The following is an 11,257-nucleotide window of genomic DNA, read 5'->3' as shown; positions in this document are numbered from 1 at the left end:
AAACCAAAGGACACACCCGTTTATATAGTGAACGGACTTTGCACCGTTGATTATACATCTGCATGTTCATCCGACCGCTAAGTTACAAGGTTGATATTTGATGTTTGAGATTGTTTATATACGTTTATATATTTCAAAATTGTTAACAATATATTTTAAAGGGAAATCGAGTAAACTAACTATTTTTTTTGGTGTGTTTTCTTTTTAAGTAACTCATTAAATTTTTTTTTTTTGTAAAAGTAATCATATTTTTCGGAATGGTTCGTTCCGAAAACAATTTCAGACTCGTTTCTGATGGACTGATTTATTATATTTCCTCCGGAATGGGAGTTCCGGAAACAATTCCAGAGTATCCGTACGTATTCTGGATCTCGGATTCAAAACTCAAATTCCGGAATATATTATGAAAAAAATTCAAACCTCGACTTCATTATGGATCCCGCTCCGACTTTTATTCTAGATCCCACTTCGACTTTTCGATTTCGATCTCCGACATGCGATTTCGCTTTCGATTCCGATTTCGATCTCTGTTACGCCACTTTGATTCTCAGATTCCGATTATGATATCCGGTACACAACTTCGATATGGAATATGAGAACTATGACCCGGTTGTTTTATGGGTAAGTTCTTTACTCAAACTTAAGATTTTTGTTTATATTCATATCCTCCAGAATGAACTGACAATGTTCCGGAGTTGTAATAGAAGATGTCAGCTCTTTAGGACGAACCCAAACCTAGTTTAGTTGTTTGTATAATGTGATTATTTATTGAAAATGTTGTTCCGGAACAAAATGTTGAATTTCGGAATTCGAAGAACACCTCCGGAATGAACTGAAAACGTTATGGAGTTACAATATAAGATGTCATTAGTTTATGAACAAGCCCAAAATAGTTTAGTTGTTTATATAATGTTAGTACACATCGAAATCTAGTGTTCCATAACATAAAACTGCATTCTGGAACACCCCAGAATGCGATGAACTAACCTGAAACTTGAGGAACATGTCTGGAACACTAAGAACTAGTCCGAAATATTGGTCAATTTTCATTCCGGAATTGGTTTGTAATATATTTTTTTATTGTAAGACGACTGTAACGTCCCAAAAATTAGGACTAAAAGTTTAGATTTTTAAATTAATAAAATCATTATTCAAAACAACATCATAGAGACCATGGTGAATCAAAGTGTATCAATAACATCCAAATACATCAGAGTAATATAAAACGCGGAATGATGTAGTGTGTGTACTGCAATCTTCCCAGACTCTTCCTCTTCGAACCAGAAGTACCTAAAACATAAATTGAAAACCGTAAGCATAAAGCTTAGTGAGTCCTCCAAAATACCATATACCATACATATCAAACATATAGTGGGGCCCGCCCGACATCGATCCTCGCTTGTAACAGATCTATCAATCATCAGGCCCCACCTGACATCGAGTCCTGCCCGATATACATATAAAAACATAAACATATAATCATATAACACATGCAATAATTACAAAGATAAATAGCATACATAATACTTATTAGGCCCCGCCAGGTAAACATATAAATACATACCACATATAAGAGCCATGCAAACAACTAGCATCCTAAACATAACAAACCATGGGCCGGCATTGGTGCCTTCGACCCGCTAAACATAGTGAAGAAACACACATTTAGTTGTTGAATCTCTCAAATAAATCTCGGTCTGCTGGTCCGGAAAATCCACACGCTAACATCATTAAATAGTATCCAATTAATAATTGGATCTCGACCCATAAACAAGAATCCAAGCTACTTGTCCAATATCCAGTGTAAAAGACCATTTTACCCTTTTCTTACTTGGCCAAAAACCAATACCCAACCTATTTGCTCAAAAGGCCCAAATTCCTAAATGGTATCATAAGGCTCAATAACACCCAACTTCCAAATTGAGCCTAAAAATCATCATGGACCTAATCCCAAAAAAAAATCATAGTCTATCCATGTCCCAAAGTCAGAAGTCCAAAGGCCTAAACCCTAAAAGCCCAAAATATAGCCCAAACTGATGAAGTCAAACCAAAGGTCAATCTGTTGAGTATGTGGGGCGTACTCAACTCGTACGCTTAGCGTACTCCTTCTGGGGCCCATATGCGCAGTGTACCAGCTGGGTATGCCCAGCATACTCCCCAGATTACCAACCCAACCCATTAAGCACTTAAATGGTTAAGCCAACATGCTAAACTCTCATATCTGATTCTAAATTGCGACTTAATATGTAAACTTGACAACTTTACAACTAGGCATGACTTAATAGGGTCCAACACTCAAAAAGAAGCTTAATAAGACTCTTAACACTTGCATGGACTAATATCTCTCGTAAATTTTGCATTTTTATGAACAAGGGACCTCAATGCACCTAAGAGCTAACATCCATGGCTTCTGGAGTAGATCAAAAGCTCAACATTAGCTCAAAAGACCAAAAAAAAATGCATAAATAACACCTTAAGTTGGATCTAGCATAAAGAATCATCAAGATGTGAGCTTTTTTACCTCAAATGACTTGCTAAGATGAAGATGACCCTTGATCTACAGCCCAAGCTACTCCCAAGCAACCACCAAGTGTTCTTCTTCTCCTTCTTTACTAGAAACACTACCAAATCTCACTTTCAAGCTCAAAACTCACTAAAAGCACTTAGGGTTTTGTTTTTAGGGTAGACAGTGATGGAGGTTGATTAATAGAATGTCCAAAGGTGGTATAAGTTGCTTAAATAGGGTGCAAACGCTAAAAACTAGGGTTTTCCCTTGCATCACGTACGCCATGCATACTCCACGTACGCCCCACATACGTGGGTGAATCCCGCATTAAGAAAAGAGCTAGTACGCTAAGCGTACTCATAGAGAACGCCCCGCGTACTAGATAGGGACCAAAAAGATATAGATTTTGCATTAAGGGGCTAAAGGGAAACATACCAAATTATGAATATTACAATTCTCCCCCACTTGAATCAGACTTCATCCTCAAAGTCCACTGCCATAAATAACTTTGGGTAATGCACCCTCATATTGTCCTCTGAATCCTACGTACATTTTGAACCCTTACGATGCTGCCACTAAACTTTAACCAACTCAACAACCTTGTTCCTCAAGGTTTTCGTCTTCCGGTCAAGAATCACCACTAGTCTCTCGATATAAGTCAAGTGATCATCTACCTGGATATCCTCCAATGGAACCACCGTGAAATCATCCACTAAACATTTCCACAACTCAGAGACGTGGAACATGCTATGGATATGACTAAGCTCCACAGGAAGATCTAAGCGATAAGCAACCCGACCCACCCGAGCCAAAACTCGGAAAGGACCGATGTACCTGGGGCCCAACTTGCCCCTCTTCCTAAATCGAATGACACCTTTCCAAGGTGACACCTTCAGAAGGACCATATCCCCAATATGGAACTCTAGATCTAATTGGCGCTTGTCGGCATAGCTCTTATGCCAACTCTGAGTTGTTTGGAGTCTACTCTGAACCTGCAGAATCAACTCGGTAGTCTTGAGTACCACTTCGATACTCCCCATGACTCGCATACCAATCTCACCCCCAACAATTCGGCGTCTTTCATTTCCTCCCATAGAGCATCTTAAAAGGAGGTCGATCAATGTTAGCGTGATAACTGTTGTTATACGAAAACTCCACCAAAGGGAGATATGTATCCCAACTTCCACCAAAATCCAAAACACACACCCGAAGCATATCCTCCAATGCCTGAATAGTCTGCTCGCTCTGACATTCATCTTGGGTATGGAAGGTCATGCTGACGTGCAGGCAAGTACCTAAATCGTCGTGGAACCTCTTCTAAAATCTAGAAGTAAACCAAACGTCCCTGTCTGAAACCACAGAAAACGGTACCCCATGTCATGCCACGACCTTCCTGATGTATATCTCAGCCAACTTCTCCGCAGAGATACTCTCATGAATTGGAATAAAATACACAATCTTGGTCAATTGATCCACGATGACCCAAATTGAATCAAATTCGAGTGCAGTCCGAGGTAAATTCGTAATGAAATCCATGATGATCTCCACCTATTTCCAAACCGGGATGTCTAACGACTGCATCTTTTCATGGGGCTGCTGATGTGCAACCTTGACTTTCTGGCAAGTTAAGCACCTCTCCACGTACCAAGCTACATCCCGCTTCATACAGGACCACCAATAATCAAGACGAAGATCTCTATACATCTTTGTCACCCTCAGATGAACGAAGAATCTTGATTTGTGCGCCTCCTCCTTTAGAACCTGGTGCGCACCACCCCAATACGGAACCCACACTCTCCGATGAAGATTCAATAACCCACTGCTATCATAATAAAAGGAAGCCACATGACCTAATATGCGCTCACTCTTTCGATGCACTTCCTTCGTAGCCTCAACCCGAGTTTCTTTGATCTGCTCAAGAAGTGGAGTAATCATGGTCATCCTCAAACAAATATCCCTCGTCGGAGTCGCAACCGCCTTATGGGTAAGAGCATCATCCACCACATTGGCCTTCCCGAAAATGGTAAAGGGTCTCACAATCATAATCCTTCACCACATCCAACCATCAGCGTTGACTTATGTTCAGATTTAACTGATCCATCAAATACCTCAGACAATTATGACCCGTGTAAATTGTATGATGACCCCATAGAGGTAATGTCGCTAAATCTTAAGGGCGAAAACCGCACCCCCAAGCTCTAAATCATGTGTCGCATAATTCGCCTCATGAGACTTCTGATGCCTCGAAACGTAAGCAATCACGTGACCCTTTTGCATCAAAATTGCACCCAAACCCATGATCGACACATCATAATAAACCACGAAATCCACAACATCATATAACAGGGTTAAAATCTATGCCTCACCCAATCTCTGTCTTAGGGTTTTAAAAGATGCCTGCTACTTAGGCCCCCAACAAAAAGTGACAATCTTCTTCGCCAATCGAGTCAGAGGAACTTCTATCTTAGAGAAATATTGAATAAACTTCCGATAGTAACCTGCCAACCCAAGGAAACTCTGAATCTTAGATGCAGACCTCAGAACCTCCCTCATCATGGCCTCGACCTTGGCCGGATCGACAAGAATATCGTTTTGGCTGACAAGGTGCCCCAGAAACTACACCTCATGCAACCAAAACTCACACTTAGAGAACTTTGCATAAAGTCTCTCCCTCCTTAAAGTATCTAATACATCCCTCAAGTTATCCTGATATAACTCATGGGTCTTGGAATAGAATAGGGTATCATCAATGAATACAATCACAAACCGATCCAACATCGGCCTGCATATGCGGTTCATGAGGTCCATGAACGCGGCTGGAGCATTGGTGAGCTCGAAGGGCATCACCACAAACTCATAATGACTATAACGAGTCTGGAAGGTCATCTTCTGCACATCCTCTTCCCTGAACCTTATCTGATGATAACCCGAATGCAAATCAATCTTGGAAAAACATGATGCATCATAAAGCTATCAAAAAAAATGATCAATCCTCGGGAGTGGATAATGGTTCTTTACCGTTAGCTTATTTAGATCATGGTAGTCAATACACATCCGATGGGACCCATCCTTCTTCTTCACAAACAGGATTGATGCTCCCCATGGCAAACTGCTCAATCGAATAAACCCTTTGTCTAACAACTACTGTAGCTCTGTAGACAACTTCTGCATCTCTGGAGGAGCTAACCGATACAGTGCTTTGGCTATCGGAGTCGCGCCAAAAACCAGGTCAATCCTAAACTCCACTTATCTCTGCAGAGGTACTCTGGGCAAATCCTCCATAAACGCATTCTCGTACTTATTAACACGCTGTCGCATGCATATTAAGCAAATAAATTATCATTGCTGGCTACACTAAAAATATAGCACAGGGAAGCAAGGTCGAATCCTCAGGGACACAACCTAATGGTAAATGTTTTTTGCATCAGGCACAATCTAGTCAAGAAACAAAAAATATAAAAGGGGATTTTAATTAAAAACTAAAAACTAAAAATGCAGTGATATTAAACTAAACGAAAATCAATAATAAAACAGTTTCAGCTCTGCTACGGTTTTCCTAATCATGCAATCAACATTGACCCGGTTATTTGAGATGCGTTCTATCTAAGCTGGTACTGAGAAAAACCAACAAGCTCTAGTCTAATCTATTTTACCTTATTTAGTTAACCAAAACAAGCTCTTCAATTAACTCTAACTTTTTACTATTCAATTAAACAGACTCTTAATTTAATCAGAAAAATTACATTAAGTTCTTTGTAAAAATTCTCAACAATACCTAATACTTCTCACAAGTTCAGAGGCGCAAATATATGATTTTTCAATTTATACCAGAGTTAAATCCCAAAACAGAACCAATCTGATACTTGTTACATTTACCAGTTGACAAGAACCATTACAGATTCTATTAACTGATTAACTGGAATGATAAAACCTTAGCTAGGTGATTATACTAACAAGAATTTAGAACCAAATATTCATTAAGAACAAAAGTGAAGAATCCAGATAGAAACACAAATCAAAAACCAGATCTAATGATCAATCACATGAAAAAGTACTTGTCTTTGTAGTACTAAAAACTAAGGTTTTAGCCAGACATGGCTAAAATCTGATAAAAACAAATGAAAAGAGACATCAAGCAACTAATCGTACTAATCTATTTGAAGAAGGTGATCCACAGTCTTCAGATCTCCAGAAATTGTTGAAATCGGAGAAGAAACGCCTCCAAAATCGTATTTTCATCGTCTGGTACCTATGGAATCTCCAACTTAGGTTACTGGAAAGTTATGAAGGTCTATTTATATCTCTAGTAACAAAAACGACGCATATGCGATCACATGTTTCAAAGTTGCGATCACATGTTTTGAGAAAATGCATCACAAACCTTTTTAATGAAGTAGGATGCTATTTTGGAACTTTTTGGGATACCTGCGATCGCATAGAGGGAATTTGAGATCGCATATACATACGTTGCGATCACATGTTTTCATTTTTTTACTTCCGGATGATTTTGTTGCACTAAAAAACCTCGAATCCAAGTTGCGACCAAAGTTACGATCGTATAAAGGCTCGCAATTGCATGGACCAGATTTGTGATCGCTTGTTTGCGTAAGAAGTTTGAAATTTCTTCTAATTTTTGGATCATTTTGAATCTTGTCAATTGGAGTTACAGTTCGTGAGATATGGTCAAAATACTGACAGGGGGTTAAAGCTACATGCAACATCCTTTAACTTTAAATTGCATATTCTATCTTCGTATGATCAATTCGATCGAATGTTTCTTGACCAAAGAATCTTGCAAGCATTCCTCATAATCCTTCATAAGATTCAAGCTTCATTTCAAGCTCCAAACATGCATCCAACTGCTCCCACAACACTGCTCCACTTGAACTATCTAATATTGACATAAAAACATGAGCACTACAAGAATTCTAACAAAAGACATGATTTGGACATTATTTAAATAAATGACACGCAAATGTACAAAATATGATGCTAAAATGATAATAAAAACTACCCTATAAGATGTATGAAATGACATTTAGCAAATCTCTACAAGCTTAAACCTTACTTGCCCTCAAGTAGGAAAAAGATAAAACATTATAAACGAATTGAAAGATGTAGATTACCTAAAAAGAAATTTATAATAAAATAAAAGAAAATAAAAACTTAAACCAAAGTACTTCACTTTCTTTTTGTCACATGATCAGATTTCACAACGAGGAAGCTCCAATGAAATCCTTACCTAGACAACAGTCTCAATACTTTTCATTAACGATTCGGATTTCAAATTAAATTTGTGAAAACAATGTATTTTTAAAAATAATTTCACGAAAATTTGTTTATAGAAACTTAGCTTGATCAACCCCTCCTTTTTTTTCCGAACTTATCTAGTAAACGCGGTAAGCTCCATTATGGACAGAAAATCCAAACTTACCCCTATGATTCCACTATTATTGGATCAATCTCATTATACCACTCATCTTCTTTGCCTTGATCAACTCTTTAGATTTAACTTGCTTGTTTCTTGATTTTGACTTGAACTTGACTAGGACTTGACTTTGACTTGCAGATTTATTCAAGTTGCTTGATGTACCATTTCTAAAATATATATAGATCAATCATGGATTTTACTTTGAGGTCTACCATATCTTCAATTCTTCAAAAATGATAACTATTTTGTGGGTATAACGAGAGTTCCTTCCCAACATTAAAAGGCGTAGAAACTATATAGTTCAATACTTCAATGAATGATAAGGGTTATCCAATTTAGGTTTTATATAATGCATATAAGGAAATTATTTTCCAAACACTGTTCGTTTTTCCATCCCACACTTCCATTATAAAAATTATCTGGCTCATATGTTGGTTCATACTAAAACATTTAAAACACTTGAAAAGATAATTCTTAAAATTTATTGTAATGAGACCGTTGTTTTCGGTAACTATCACATTTCATCTTAACAAAGCTATTGAATGTAAAAAGACATCCTCATTTCATGTATAATATTTCAAATATGTAGAAAAAAAAACTTGAAATAAAATATTTTTGGGCTTTTTTGTATGAATGTAGAAAAGAAAAAACAAAAAATAAAATATGTGTTTTGGATTTTCGAATTTTTATATGTAAATGCAATGGAGAAAATAAAATGCAAACAGAAAAATAAAATTTGAAAATTTTTAAATGAAAAACTGAAAAGATAAAATTTTTAACAAAAAATGCAAAATTTTACACCGACCCTCTCCCCAAGCTTAAAATGATACATTGTCCTCAATGCTTAAAGAGAAATTAACAACTCAATAAAGAATATAAAAGTAAAAGGGTTACAACTAGGAAAGAATGTACTTGATAAGGTTGCAGAAATATGATTTTGACGAAGATGTAGCGAAAATTTTGAAATTCAGCAACTCTGTCGATCCTTTGATTTCCCCAAGCTTGCATGGAACTGCGACCATCTATATATTGAAAGCGAAGAAAAACTAAAAATTACTCCTCGAGTTGCCTCCCGGAAAGTCGCCCATTTTTAAAGTCGTTGACTCGACTTTGTCCAACCAGATTATTAACCGGTGTGGTTGGGACTTCCTTGAAGCTCAACTTTTTTTTTTTCTTGTGACTCTAGATCCCTTCAAATATGGAAAGATTGGCGGATCTGAGACTTGTTCAATAGACTTGAAAGACTCTACATTGTCTTCAGATAAGTCATTTAGATGATTAGACTTCTTTCTCTTTCTAATCTTCCTTTTCTTCCCAGAAATATTCTCTTTAGATTCTTTTCGTTTCAGATTCATACCAAAAATCACTTTTCCCTCTTTTTCTTCCAAAAGTTTGTTTCTTTTCAAATTTGTCTCTGATTTTGTCTTGGTAGATTCTAGCTCAACCTCTTCCACCTCCCCAAGCTTATCTTCTGCCAACTCATTGGATATATTATCAGATGAATTCCTGTCTAAATTTTTTTCTTGCACAGAGACATTAGAAAACTCACAGCAGCCCTTTAATAAAGGACTACTGGTACACATATAATTGATAAATATTTTCAGAAGGAAAATCATCATTATTAATTTGAAATTTAACCACTTCCTCATCAAACTCCATTGAAATCATTCCATTAAAAACATCAATTTTTGTTTTTGCAGTTTTTATAAAAGGACTTCCCAAAATAATAGAGTTTGCATCGGTAGTGTCCAAGTTTCCCATGTCTAATATATAAAAATCAGCGGAAAAATAAGTTTACCCACTTAGACAAGAACATCCTCAATTAAGCCTTTTGGGTGTGTTGAATGATCCGCCAACTGGATGATGGTCCCAGTCTTTTCCAAAGATCCCAATTTTAATTTTTCAAAAATAGAAAAGGGGAGGACGTTAACTGAGGCACCAAGGTCAAGCATGACTTTTGGAAAATTAAGGTTCCCCAATTTACAAGGAACAAAGAAAATGTCTGAATCCTTGCACTTTGGAGGCAAACATTTTTGCAAAATTAAAGAAATGTTTTCACCAGCTTTAATTGTTTCATTAGATTTTAGTTTTTTCTTTGAAAAACATAATTCTTTTAAAAACTTAACATAAGGAGGAATGTATTTTATAACATCAAGTAACGTGATATTTACCTTCACTTTTCGAAAAATATCCATGATGTCCTCGTCCTGACGCTCGCGTTTCATGCTCATCGGTCGCGATAGGAATGGTGGTAGTGGCTTGTACTCCTTCAGAATTGGCTTCGGTAGTGTTGCAGGGTTTTTTTTTTTTTTATTTTTTTTTTTATTTATTTTTTTAATCTTTTTCAACTTATTCTTCAACCAAAACCTCTTCATACTCTTCAGCTTCAGCTCCTTTTTCCGTCTCTTCCACATCTCCTTCTTCAACTATAACTTCTTCAAATTCTTCCTCGGCCTTATTTTCTGGTTCATATAAGATTGGGCATTCATATGTCTTTCCGCTTCTCAAGGAAATAGCATTCACATTGTACTTTGGATTGTTTTCTGTATGCCAAGGTAACTTTCCTTGAGATTACAGTCGACCCATTGAAGTAACAAGTTGAGACACCCGCTGCTCCAGATTTTTGATATTGGCTCTGGTTCCGTTCTAGAACACATGAGTGTTGGTGGCCAGACTTATAACAATATCCTCCAAGGCCATACTAGAGCTGCCAGAATGTTGCTGCGAAGGTTGTAGAAAATTCTGGTGCTGGAAATTCTGTTGATTCTGAAAATTTTGCTGAAAACCCGACTGTTGAAAATTTTGTTGTTGCTGAAATCCGGGTGGAGGCTGAAATTTTTGTTCCTGCTAATAATTATTCTGAAAATTTTGTTGGTAGCCCCTGATAGCTTTGACTGTAACTGTATCCTCTTGCAATATTGGGCACATATTAGTTGGGTGCCTAGTTTTGCAGCAGATCCCGCAAGCTTTAACTTTTGACTCGATTCCTTTTCTGAAAATTGAGATTCCAGGTGGGCATTACTTATTTCTTTGACCCCTCTTGGCTGGTCTGATACCACTCTTCTTCAGTTTTCGAGTGTTTTGATTCATTTTCCAACTTATCGATTAATGTCCGGATCTCCGTTAGTGTCATGTATGAAAATGACCCTCTGCTCGATGCATTTATTAGTCTCCTTTCCATGGGTACTAAGCCTTCGCAGAAACATTGGTATAGTCGGTAATCGCTAATACCTTGTTGTGGACATCGGACCAACAACTTCTTGAACAACTCCCAATAAGTGTAGAGAGCTTCTCTTTTCCGTTGCTTTATAACCAAAATT

The sequence above is a fragment of the Lactuca saligna genome, chromosome 2, assembly GCF_052625555.1.
Source record: "Lactuca saligna cultivar CGN05327 chromosome 2, ASM5262555v1, whole genome shotgun sequence".
Classification (NCBI taxonomy): Eukaryota; Viridiplantae; Streptophyta; class Magnoliopsida; order Asterales; family Asteraceae; genus Lactuca; species Lactuca saligna.
Note: the sequence above shows the minus strand (reverse complement) of the source record.